This window comes from Bos grunniens, chromosome 29 (genome assembly GCF_055505025.1).
Source record: "Bos grunniens cultivar Pamir isolate PY7600 chromosome 29, Bosgru_T2T1.0, whole genome shotgun sequence".
NCBI lineage: Eukaryota > Metazoa > Chordata > Mammalia > Artiodactyla > Bovidae > Bos > Bos grunniens.
In genome coordinates, this window is record NC_141193.1 from 42,232,717 (window position 1) to 42,246,334 (window position 13,618).

Genomic DNA, 13,618 nt, shown 5'->3' on the forward strand with positions numbered 1-13,618 from the left:
TATGTACTTCTAAAGTTTTATTAAAATTTTAGTACACACTGCTTCACGTAGCATGCAGAAAAGACAGTAATAAGGGTGACCACCAGGTTCCTCTACGTATCTGAGGGTCTTTTACTATATCTTTAACCCACTCCTGCCACATTCTCCTTTCTTCCAGGTATGTTAATTATATAATCTCAATATGAACTACAGTGTATTGGGACCTTTTATACCTCTTGAAAATGACATGTGGACTAGCTATTAAATATAATCCTTCTGTTAAAAGGGAAGACTAACCAAACCTTTACCCTGAATCATCATCAAAAACTCTAATCGTGAAGCAGAATGAAAATAGGATACTTGAGCTGTTAAGGTACCTGGGGTCCATTCTTCTCTGTAATCTAAAGAGGCTGAATAAAGTAAAACTGTATTATAGCATGCAACACTGATCATGTTGCATGCTGTAGATGCAAAAATAGATCAGAGTTTCAATGTTAATAATAAAATTAGTATATTAAAATTTTGACCAGTAAGTATCAATAAAATTAAGGAGATTTATTCATTCATTTGAGGCAATGGTATAAATATCAGATTTGGAGTCAGACACACTTAAGTTCAAAACTTGGGCAAGTTACTCAGCTTCCTCATATATAAAACAGGAATCATAGCAGATATCTTACAGATTTCTTGTCAGGATTAAAATAATGTACATATGTAGCCTTTTTTAGATTCCACGTATAAGCGATATATTTGTCTCTCTCTGTTTGACTTACTTCACTCAGTATGACAATCTCTAGGTCCATCCATGTTTCCATAAATGGCATTATTTCATCCTTTTTCATGGCAGAGTAATATTCCATTGCATGTATGCACAAATGAACTTATCTACAAAACAGAAATAGAGTTATACATGTAGAAAATAAATTTGTGGTTACCAGTGGGTAAGGGATAGGGAGGGATGAATTGGAAGATTGGAATTGACGTGTACACACTACTATATATAAAACAGATAACTATTAAGGACATACTGTATAGCACAGGGAACTCTATCAACACTGTGTGATAGCCTATACAGGAGAAGAATCTTTAAAAAGAGTGGATATGTGTTTATGTATAAGAGATGTACTTTGCTGTACACCTGAAACTAACACATTGTAAATAAACTATACACCAATAAAGATTTTAAAAAATAAATGAAATGTACATAAAAAACTAGTACAGTGCTTGACACACAGTTGTTACTCAGGAAATAAACTCATTCAATAAACATTTACTCAGAATTTGCTATGAGCAAAGCCCTCTACTAGAGTCTCAGGATACAGACATCAGATCAAATCAGTCGCTCAGTTGTGTCCGACTCTTTGCAACCCCATGGATCGAAGCACGCCAGGCCTCCCAGTCCATCACCAACTCCCAGAGTTCACTCAGACTCACGTCCATCGAGTCAGTGATGCCATCCAGCCATCTCATCCTCTGTCATCCCCTTCTCCTCTTGACCCCAATTCCTCCCAGCATCAGAGTCTTTTCCAATGAGTCAACTCTTCGCATGAGGTGGCCAAAGTACTGGAGTTTCAGCTTCAGCATCATTCCCTCCAAAGAAATCCCAGGGCTGATCTCCTTCAGAATGGACTGGTTGGATCTCCTTGCAGTCCAAGGGACTCTCAAGAGTCTTCTCCAACACCACAGTTCAAAAGCATCAATTCTTCGGGGCTCAAGCCTTCTTCACAGTCCAACTCTCACATCCATACATGACCACTGGAAAAACCATAGCCTTGACTAGACGAACCTTTGTTGGCAAAGTAATGTCTCTGCTTTTGAATATGCTATCTAGGTTGGTCATAACTTTCCTTCCAAGGAGTAAGTGTCTTTTAATTTCATGGCTGCAGTCACCATCTGCAGTGATTTTGGAGCCCAGAAAAATAAAGTCTGACACTGTTTCCACTGTTTCCCCATCTATTTCCCATGAAGTGATAGGACCGGATGCCATGATCTTTGTTTTCTAAATGTTGAGTTTTAAGCCAACTTTTCCACTCTCCACTTTCACTTTCATCAAGAGGCTTTTGAGTTCCTCTTCACTTTCTGCCATAAGGGTGGTGTCAACTGCATATCTGAGGTTGTTGATATTTCTCCCGGCAATCTTGATTCCAGCTTGTGCTTCTTCCAGTCCAGTGTTTCTCATGATGTACTCTGCATAGAAGTTAAATAAGCAGGGTGACAATATATAGCCTTGACGTACTCCTTTTCCTATTTGGAACCAGTCTGTTGTTCCATGTCCAGTTCTAACTGTTGCTTCCTGACCTGCATACAAATTTCTCAAGAGGTAGATCAGGTGGTCTGGTAGACATAGATTAGACAAAATGTTAGTGTAATGTACAATTGACCTTTGAACAACATGGATTTCAACTTCACAAGGCCGCTTATACCTAGATTTTTTTCGATCAACACACCTACAGGGCTACACAGTCTGGTGGTATGAATCTACAGTGCAGAGGTTTGACTGGAAAGTTATACTTGGATTTTCAGCTTGGCAGTGGGGTGGAAGGCAGAGGGTAACTCTTGCCTTCTTCAAGAGTCAACTCACTGTATTAAGTAGTATGATAGAAGTAAGCCTACAGTACTATAAGAACAAAGAAAGATGACACCTAGTTCTTCCTGGTGGGATCAATAAAGGTTTATCAGAGACAGTGACATGTAAACAGTCTTGAAGGTGATTAGAAATTGTGAGGGAATAAAGGAAAAGTTATTCCAGGCAGAGGAAAACCACAAATGCAAGAGAATGAGCCATTTGGGAATTACAAATTGTTATATATGGCTGAAACATTAAGTGTATATGAGGTTTTTATTTATTCATTCAATCATCAAGTGGTTACTAAGCACATATATATGCTGAATAGTGTTCTAGGCCCTGAAAACACATCAGTGAACAAAGTGGGAAAGTGTTCTTTCTGCCTTCTTGACTGTGTGTATATTCAAGTAGGACACATAACGAACAAATAAATATGAAACAGATACAGGGAGAGAAGAATGCTATGAGGAAAAATTAAGCAAAATGAATCAAGAAGCACAGGGGAAGAGGACCTTAAGCTGGATGACAAGGGAAAGTCTTTCTAAGATGGTGACTTGAGTGAATTGTGGGATCAGCAGTGCAAATATTGGGCAGATCACTTTGTGTGCAGGGAGCAGTGAAAACAATGGCCCTCAGACAGGAACAAGATTAACTTGTTTGTGGAACAGTAAGGCCAGTGTGGCCACTGAAGAAAGAGTGAAGAAAAGAAAAAAGATTTAGGAAATGATCTCAGAGATATGACTAGACTATGAACGGCTTCATAAAGTATGTTGAGGAGTCTAAGTAACATCTAGAGGTAGCTATCCCATGACAAACAACCCTAGATCCTTGGAACAACCTGATAACTGCATGAAGTTGGCTGCTTCCAGCCAAGACAACTGGAACAAGACCCCATTGGTCACCATATTATTCTTTGTGCGTGTATCCCCTTGGCTTTGCATGTTTATCTTGTCAGCTATTTTCTCCCCCAACTTCTAGATTAAGGTCCTAGATAGTTAATGGACATCTGTGGCCTTGACTACTGGTATTCCTAAGACTTACATTCCTAATATACTGGTAAGGTTGAATAAACCCTACCCATATTAAAGGAAAAAAGAAACTTGATTATGTAAGGAAGATCCAAATAGATCTTCCTTCCTTATGTAAGGAAGCCAAATAGATTGGATTCCCAGGTGGCGGTAGTGGTAAAGAACCTGCCTGCCAATGTAGGAGACATAAGAGACGCAGATTCGATCCCTGGGTTGGGAAGATCCCCTGGAGGAGAGCATGGCAACCCACTTCAGTATTATTGCCTGGAGAATCCCATGGACAGAGGAGCCTTGGGGGTTACACAGTCCATGGGGTCGCACCGTCGGACACGACTGAAGCGACTTAGCACACATCCAAATAGATTATGTCACATCAAAATCTAAGACTATGGATTTGAAACGCCTTTCAAACTAACAATCTTTGTCTTAGTGTCTATCTGCATTGCAGTTACGAGATATATGATCTTCAGTGTCTTAAATGCTGCTGCACAGCCATTGCTGCACTAGGCTTTACATTGATCATTTACAAATGATCAACCAGCAAAAAGAACAAAAAACTCTGATGCTTGTAGAGGTTGATATGACTGGTGAAAAATTCAATACATAATTGCAACTTACAAAATAGCAATGCAGATCTGCGTTGATCCCATCCCCAGAAAAATAAAAGGCTTTCTCCCAGTTTAGGGTGAAAACTGATCAAAATAAGGAGGACTGAGAAATGAGGCAAGAATGATCATTATGTGCAAAGTGAAATGAAGTGCAAACTGAAATGATCTACTGTACCATTCCATGATATGTAACAAAAGCTATTTAAGCTCCTACTGTTTAACACCAGCTTGTTTACGCTGTTTGTTACAATATAAGACCACATATGAAGTGGTTTGACTGTAACTCTGCACAGATTCATAGATTCTAGTAATTCAGTTAGCTTACAAATTCTAACCAATTTCTGCCCAGGCTCCTAATATCCACCACCAAGACACCCTATGATTAATACCAGCCCCCTTCCCAATTCTGTAAATATCTTTCCCTTGTCACCCCCTTTGAGATGTTATTGGGACTCTATTACTGTGGTGCTCCCCACTAACAGCAATTTTAACAAATCCAGATTTTATTGATGAATGGTTTTTTTCATGGTTTCTGTATAGAATGTGGCAGACTAAGTCATACCCCCTCCCTGACAAAGATGTCTATGTCCTCATTCCCAGAACCTGTGTATTTGTTATCTAACATGGTAAAAAGGACGTAGCAGATATGAATAAGTTAAGGATGGGGCCCGAGGTAATCACAGCACCCACAGGGAAGCAGGAAGTCAGAAGGAGATGAAGGCTATGTGACAACACAAACAGAATTTGGAGTGATGTGATCACAAGCCAAGGAATGCCAGTTACCTCTAGAAACTGGAAGAAAGAAGGAATGGGTTCTCTCTAGCACGTCTGTAAGGAACCACCCCTATTGACAGCTTGAAGTGAATTCTGGAAGTTACAGGTCTAAAATAAGACAACAGGGAATTCCCTGGTGGTTCAGTGGCTAGGATTCTGTGCTTCCACTGCAGGGGACCGTGGGTTTGGTTCCCAGTCTGGGAACTAAGATCCCACATGCTACTTGAAGCAACCTAAAAAATAAACAAATGAACGAATAAATAAAATACGACAACAAATTGAATAAGGTCTAAAATAAGACAACGTAATACATTTCTGTTATGTAAGTCACTGAGTTTGTGTTAATTTTGTTAAAGCAGCAATAGGAAACTAATACAGAGCTTTGGCAGGAATTTGGATTTTATTCTAAGTGAGATGAGAAGTTATCAGAGGGTTTGAACAGAGGAATAGCATGATCTCAAAATATATATCTTTTTTATGTCCAATCTTGCTGTTTGGAGAATGGAATTTTGAGCAAGATAGAAGCGGGGAAAGTGGTTAGGAAGGAATTGCTAGAGACAAGAAGAATAGTCAGTGACAGTGACTTAGATTAGAGTGGAAGGCAGAGAAATGAACTGTAGATAGATTTAGGTATATTTCTAATGTAGGATCAACAGAATTTGCTGGTGGATCAAATAGTAGGGAGAGAATTTGAGGACAGCGACTCAAGGGAAAAAGATAATACAAGGATGCTTTCTAAATTTTGACCTGAACAACTTAGGTGAATGCAGAATAGGGGCAGATGAAGTGGAAATGAAGAGAGGAGCCCTGTCATGAAACACCTTGTATGCTGTGCTTAGGAATCTGGATATTGTCCTGAAGGCAAATGGGAGTGCTTTGACAAATTCTGAGTCCAGGATGGCATCAACATCTAATCAACCTCTGTGTCCCTTTCATTTTTTAAACTCAACAGATACATTAAAAGATGTCCCAGGCCCATAAACCATTATTCCATCTACTTTCTCATTCTCTACCTGTGTGATGTTTTGGTTTTTAATTTAATGAAAGCCTCATTATGAGAGAAGTTATCAAAAAAAGTTCTGAACAGCTAAGTTTTACATTTTATGGTCTGCATTGGGCCTGATTGAGAAAACAAAAATCTTGTAAAAATAGTTGTACTTGTTCATAATACTTAACCCAAGGGTAGAGCAAGGGAAAACTGGTCAGTGGGTAAAGGTAGTAGGTACAGTACCTCTACTGTAGTAGAGGTATTAGAGAGGGGAAGAAGGATATAGATCCTAGAGATAGGAAGCATTAATAAAATGCATAAAATCTGATAAATAGATTGCATGAAATACACGAGAGAACCCAAAGTAAAGGTTGATTCCTAATTTTCTGATACAGTTTAGCTGGATACATCATGATTCCATTTACTGAAAAGGATGATCTTGGAGGAAGAGGAAGTTGGCAGGGAGAGAAATGCATTCAATTTGAATATAATTATTTTTTAATTCATAAAACATATTTTAAGAGCAGTTTTAGGTTCACAGCAAAATGGAATGGAGGGGCTTCCCAGGTAGTCCAGTGGCTAAGACTCTATGTTCCCAATGCAGGGGCCTTGGTTTCCATTCTTGGTCAGGGAACTGGATTCCCCAGGCCACAGCTAAGAGTTTCCAGGCACAGGTGAAAAATATCCCACGTGCCACAACTAAGACCTAGCACAGCCAAATAAATAAATAAAGACAATGGAGTGGAGAGGCAGAGAATTTGCATACACCCCTGTTCCCATATATGTCCAACCTCTCCCGCTTATTAACATCCACTATTACTATTTGTGACAATCAATGAACCTACACCAACACATTATTATTATCCAAAGTCCGAAGTTTACATTAAGGTTCACTCTTGGTGGTGTGCATTCTATCAGTTCAGTTCAGTCACTCAGTTGTGTTCGACTCTTTACGACCCTATGAATCGCAGCATGCCAGGCCTCCCTGTCCATCACCAACTCCCAGAGTTTACCCAAACTCATGTCCATTGAGTTGGTGATGCCATCCAGCCATCTCATCCTCTGTCGTCCCCTTCTCCTCCTGCCCATAATCCCTCCCAGCATCAGAGTCTTTTCCAATGAGTCAACTCTTCGCATAAGGTGGCCAAAGTATTGGAGTTTCAGCTTCAGCATTATTCCTTCCAATGAACACCCAGGACTGATCTCCTTTAGAATGGACTGGTTGGATCTCCTTGCAGTCCGAGGGATGCTCAAGAGTCTTCTCCAACACCACAGTTCAAAAGCATCAATTCTTCGGCGCTCAGCTTTCTTCACAGTCCAACTCTCACATCCATACATGACCACTGGAAAAACCATAGCCTTGACTAGACGGACCTTTGTTGGCAAAGTAATATCTCTGGTTTTCAATATACTATCTAGGTTGATCATAACTTTCCTTCCAAGGAGTAAGTGTCTTTTAATTTCATGGCTGCAATCACCATCTGCAGTGATTTTGGAGCCCAAAAATATAAAGTCTGACATTCTATAGGTTTGGACAAATGATAATAACAAGTATCCACCGTTGTAGTATCATAATAAGTAGTTTCTGCCCTAAGCATTTTTGTGCTCTCCCTTTTGACCTCTTCCTCCTCCCTAAACTCTGTCAACCAGAGGTTATCTTTTTATCTGTAGTTTCGCCTTTTCCAGAATGTCATGTAGTTGGAATCATACAGTGGGTCACCTTTTCAGATTTGCTTCTTCCACTTAGTAATAGGCATTTAAGTTTCCTCTATGTCTTTTTGTGGCTTGATAGCTCCTTTGTTTTTAGTGCTGAGTAATATCCCGTGGTCTAGATGAACTACAGTGTATTTTTCCATTCACCTTCCGAAAGACGTCTTGGTGGATTCCAGTTTTGGTAATTATAAACAAAGCTCTATAAATATCTGTATAGAGGTTTTTGTGTAGACACAAGTTTTTGGTTCATTTGGGTAAATATCAAGGAGCACAACTGCTGGGTTACATGGCATTAGTATGTTTAGTTTTGTGAGAAACTGCCGACTGTCTCCCAGAGTGGCTGCACCATTTTGCTGTGAACTTCCTGATGTTCAAGCTGGTTTTAGAAAAGGCAGAGGAACCAGAGATCAAATTGCCAACATCCGCTGGATCATGGAAAAAGCAAGAGCGTTCCAGAACAACATCTATTTCTGCTTTATTGACTATGCCAAAGCCTTTGACTGTGTGGATCACAATAAACTGTGGGAAATTCTGAAAGAGATGGGAATACCAGACCACCTGACCTGCCTCTTGAGAAATCTGTATACAGGTCAGAAAGCGACAGTTAGAACTGGACATGGAACAACAGACTGGTTCCAAATAGGAAAAGGAGTACGTCAAGGCTGTATATTGTCACCCTGCTTATTTAACTTATATGCAGAGTACATCATGAGAAACGCTGGACTGGAAGAAGCACAAGCTGGAATCAAGATCGCCAGGAGAAATCAGATATGCAGATGACACCACCCTTATGGAAGAAAGTGAAGAGTTACTAAAAAGCCTCTTGATGAAAGTGAAAGTGGAGAGTGAAAAAGTTGGCTTAAAGCTCAACATTCAGAAAACGAAGATCATGGCATCCAGTCCCATCACTTCATGGGAAATAGATAGGGAAACAGTGAAAACAGTGTCAGACTTTATTTTTCTGGGCTCCAAAATCACTGCAGATGGTGACTGCAGCCATGAAATTAAAAGACACTTACTCCTTGGAAGGAAAGTTATGACCAACCTAGATAGCATATTCAAAAGCAGAGACATTACTTTGCCAACAAAGGTTCGTCTAGTCAAGGCTATGGTTTTTCCAGTGGTCATGTATGGGTGTGAGAGTTGGACTGTGAAGAAGGCTGAGCGCCGAAGAATTGATGCTTTTGAACTGTGGTGTTGGAGAAGACTCTTGAGAGTCCCTTGGACTGCAAGGAGATCCAACCAGTCCATTCAGAAGGAGGTCAGCCCTGGGATTTCTTTGGAAGGAATGATGCTAAAGCTGAAACTCCAGTACTTTGGCCACCTCATGCGAAGAGTTGACTCATTGGAAAAGACTCTGATGCTGGGAGGGATTGGGGGCAGGAGGAGAAGGGGACGACAGAGGATGAGATGGCTGGATGGCATCACTGACTTGATGGACGTGAGTCTGAGTGAACTCCGGAAGTTGGTGATGGACAGGGAGGCCTGGCGTGCTGCGATTCATGGGGTCGCAAAGAGTCGGACATGACTGAGTGACTGAACTGAACTGAACTGAACTAGCAATGAATGAGAGTTTCTGCTATTCCTCATCTTGAACAACATTTAATGTTTTGAATATGCTCATGAGACACTCCCAATATACCAAGGATATTAATGTGTAAGCTGGAGATATAGGCCCAAATGATACAAGTGTACAAGTACTGTGGTTGGTACAATCACAGTGTTAATCTCTCAGTCCTGTCTGACTCTTTGTGACCCCACAGACTATAGCCCGCCAGGCTCCTCTGTCCATGGAGTTCTTCAGGCAAGAGTACTGGAGTGGGTTTACATTTCCTTCTCCAGGGGATCTACCCGACCCAGGGGTCGAACCCAGGTCTCCTGCACTGCAGGCAGATTCTTTACAATCTGAGTCACCAGGGAAGCCCCCAGTATATCTGTATAATGGAATATTAATATTATTTAACCATAAAAAGGAATTAAGTTCTGAAATACACTACAATATGATGAATCTTAAAAACACACTAAGTGAAAGAAGTTAGTCACAAAAGACCTCATCTTATTTGATTCCATTTATTTGGAGTCAGAAAATCCACTGAAATAGCAGATTAGTGCCCACCAGGGGCTGGGGGAGGGGAAATGAGACATTAAAGTATGTGTTCTTCAAACTGTGGGCAGGATTGAATGGAGCTATCTTTCCTTTTTGAGGTCAGGATTCCTGTCTCCTCCACATGAAAGCACAAGAAAATCAATTCAAAATTAAGATCATTCTAGATCTTAATGATGAAGTACAAAGCAAAGTTCTAGTGTCAGCCCAGTTCTCTTCTCGGGAATCCCTTCGGAGCATTTCAACCTCTAAGAAAATGAGGCTTCCAAAATATGGACTTTTTAACAAATTCAAACATTTGCAAGTAAGAGAATCTATCTAGGCAAGCCTCTCTGTTTATTTAAACATACCCCCTTTCCTGGGCTTCCCCATCCTGAGGCTGTCTAGCTACAAGACTGGAAACTGAACGATCCAGGACCTCTAACTTTCCTAGTCATAGAAAGGTCTGCTGTTGGCCTGGCGCTGTCACCATCGAAGATCTACTCTCAAAAATGAAGTCAATCAGGGGCTTCCCTGGTGGTCCAGTGGCTAAGACGTCACCTTCCTAATACAGGAGGCCCAGTTCCAGCCGTGATCAGGAAATTAGGTCCCACATGCCCAAACTAAGAGTTCTCACACCAAACTAAAGATTCCAAGTGCTGCAATTAGGACCCAGCACAAATGAGGAAATAATTTTTTTTTTTAAGTCAACCAGGTACAATTACAGAGTACTTGAAGTCACCCTGAGCATAAGCTCCCAGGAGTGAGACAGAGTCCCGGGGAATTCCAGCATTAAAGAGATAGCATACAGGAGCACTGAATAGAAAGCCACCCTCCGATAAAATTAAAATTTCTCTGGTACTTTGTTATTGCTCATATAAATTTATCAAAGTTCATTACCTTCTATTCTGTTACACCCACACCTCCCACACCCCAATTAACTAAAGTAATTATATTACATAATCCTCTCATCCTGGGGCAATTTTTAACATGGAGACTTTTAAAAAGTATAATAAAATATTTTAAACTCCCTTTTAAATGAAGATCTATAGCTTGTTCTATAAATCTTTTGTTTAAAAATATCTCTGGGAAGCAAAGATAGTTTACTCCAATTGGCAGACCACAGAAAGCTTTGAGTACCAAGTTCTAAACCTCCAAAAGTCGGATTAGAATGTGAGATACTGAAAGATTCCAGGAAACAGCAGCATTTCTGCATGCGCCAGTAAAATGAAGACAGGAGGATGCATCTGCCAAACTTTATATTGTAATTAAATCACTTTGTACTCACATAGCTTTACTTTGGAGGAGAATGTTTGTGGGGATTTTTAATCAGATGAAAGTAGGGCTGCTGTTTTCTCTATACCAATTAACATAGTTGACATCTAGCCAGATCTGCCCTGGACGCAGCAGGGATGTTCAGTTTGTCCTGATTCTGTGGGAAATGAAAAATGCAGTACTTGGCACAGAGAAAATATGTGAACCCAAGAAATGTTGTCAAATATAGCAAGTCAAATTAAGAAAATTGATTTACTGAAGGGCAGTCTATGCTTTCTAGAGAACAAAGGAGGGAGGAAGACTCTGGACTACTAAAAATGAAGGACCTTGAGTTTAACTATTAATACTCTATGTTAATGAATAAACGTATTTAGTTAAAGACTTTCCTACAACTCTATTAAATATGCAATTTGTTCTACTTGGAGTTTAAAGAAGGAACCAGTAGTGGCTCCAACATGGTGTATAAAAATTTATTTAACATTTTTGCACAGAAAGTCAGCCTAGAGGTCATTTGGTCAAATTTCTTCTTTCTTGGAGGATGAAAATTGGTCCCAGGGATGTTAAATTACTCTTCATGAGGTCACAATGGTACAATGCCCTCACAGACCCTTTGGCTCATGGACAGAAAACTATAACGGCGACATCAAAGCTATAGTAATATTTCAAATAACCAGAGTACTTTCAGAATAGTTGATTCTAGTTCATTTAAACATATGGTTAAGTAATGATTTGAAAGAAAAGTGTTTTTATAACTGCTTAAAAACTGATCTAAAGTGTCAGTTCATAGTCCTATCTTTAAAAGTAGTATGTTAAAAACACGAAGTTACTGATGTTGGGTAATTATTTACCCACAAAAATCACTAATTTCATGTGGTTCAACCTAAAATATAAAAGTAAATTAACTGAATATGTGGGTAACTTGTATAACTCAACTCCATCACTCTAAAAAGTATTTTATATAGTTCAGCATTATGGCTTAAACATAGATGGTTTAAGTGGCTATGGAGGAAATATTCTGGTTCCTAAATACCCTTGTGCTAGCCATTAAATAATAGCTACTCTATTAAAAGCAAAGACATCACTTTGCCCACAAATGTCTGTATAATCAAAGCCATGGTTTTTCTAGTAGTGATGTATAGAAGTGAGAAATTCCTGACCCAGGGATTGAACCCAGTTCTCCCAAATTGCAGGCAGATTCTTTACCATGCAAGCCAGCAGGGAAGCCCCTGCAGATGTGAAAACTGGACCATAAAGCAGGCTGAGCACCAAAAAACTGATGCTCTCAACTTGTGGTGCTGAATAAGACTCTTTAGAGTCCCTTGGACAGCAAAGAGATCAAACCAGTCAATCTTAAAGGAAATCAACTCTGAATACTCTTTAGAATGACTGATGCTGAAGCTGACCCTCCAATACTTTGGCCACCCGATGTGAAGAGCCAGCTCATTGGAAAAGACCCAGATGCTGGGAAAGATTGAGGGCAGGAGAAAAAGGGAGTGACAGATGAAGAGATGGTTGGATGACATCACCGACTCAATGGACATGAGTCTGAGCCAGCTCTGGGAGATAGTGAAGGAGGACAGGGAAGCCTGGAGTGCTGCAGTCCATGGGGTCAAAAAGAACTGGATACAACTCGGCGACTAAAGAACAGCAACAAAAATACCCTGAAAAACTTGAGACCTGTGCTAGCCAGCATCCATGAGGGATTTCAGTGATCCTTATCTCCTGGTGTTCATGCCAACAAATTGCCCCCTCTCACAGTGAACCGGAATGGCCTGTGTAATCAATAGAACCTTGAGAAAATGATGGTGTGTGTCTTCTCAGACTTGATCATAAAAAGTATTGCAGCTTCCACTTTGCTCTCTGTTGGCTCACTCACTCTGGCAGAAGTGTGTCGCCGTGTCATGAGAACACTCAGTCTAACGGAGAGCTCCACGTGGCAAAAAACGCAGGCCTCTTGCCACCAACCTGCATTCACTTGCCAGTCTTGTGAGGGGACCATCTTGGAAGCAGATCTTCTAGCACCCCAGCCAAGTCTTCAGATGCTCTGACCAGCGTCTTGATTGCAACCCCGGGACGGATCCTGAGCCAGAACGACCCAGCCAGGCTGTTCCCAAATTCCTGATGCACAGAAATTGTGTGAGATGTTGGCTTAAGCCACGAAGTTTTGGGAAAATGATTAATACGGAGCTTTTGAAATATGTCTGTCCCCTAGGTTTGTTTCCCTGGGTTGCTATAATAAATTAACCCAAATTTGGTGGCTTAAAAACAACACACATTTATTCTCTCACAGTTCTTGGGGCCAGAAATCCAATATCAAGGTGCTGGCAGGGCTGCACTCCCTCCTGAGCGTCTCAGGGAGAATCCTTCCTTGCCTCCTCCAGTTTCTGGTGGCTCCATGTGCTCCCTGGCTTGTGGCTGCGTTTACTTCTTTCTCTGTCTCCACTTTCACATGACCTTTGCCTCTTCTCCATGTATCTTCTCTTTGCGTGGCTCTTAAAAGGACACTTGGGTTTAGAGCCTACCCGGCTAATCCCCATGGACAGAGGGGTATGGCAGGCTACAGTCCACAGGGTTGCACAGAGTTGGACACGACTGAAGCAACTT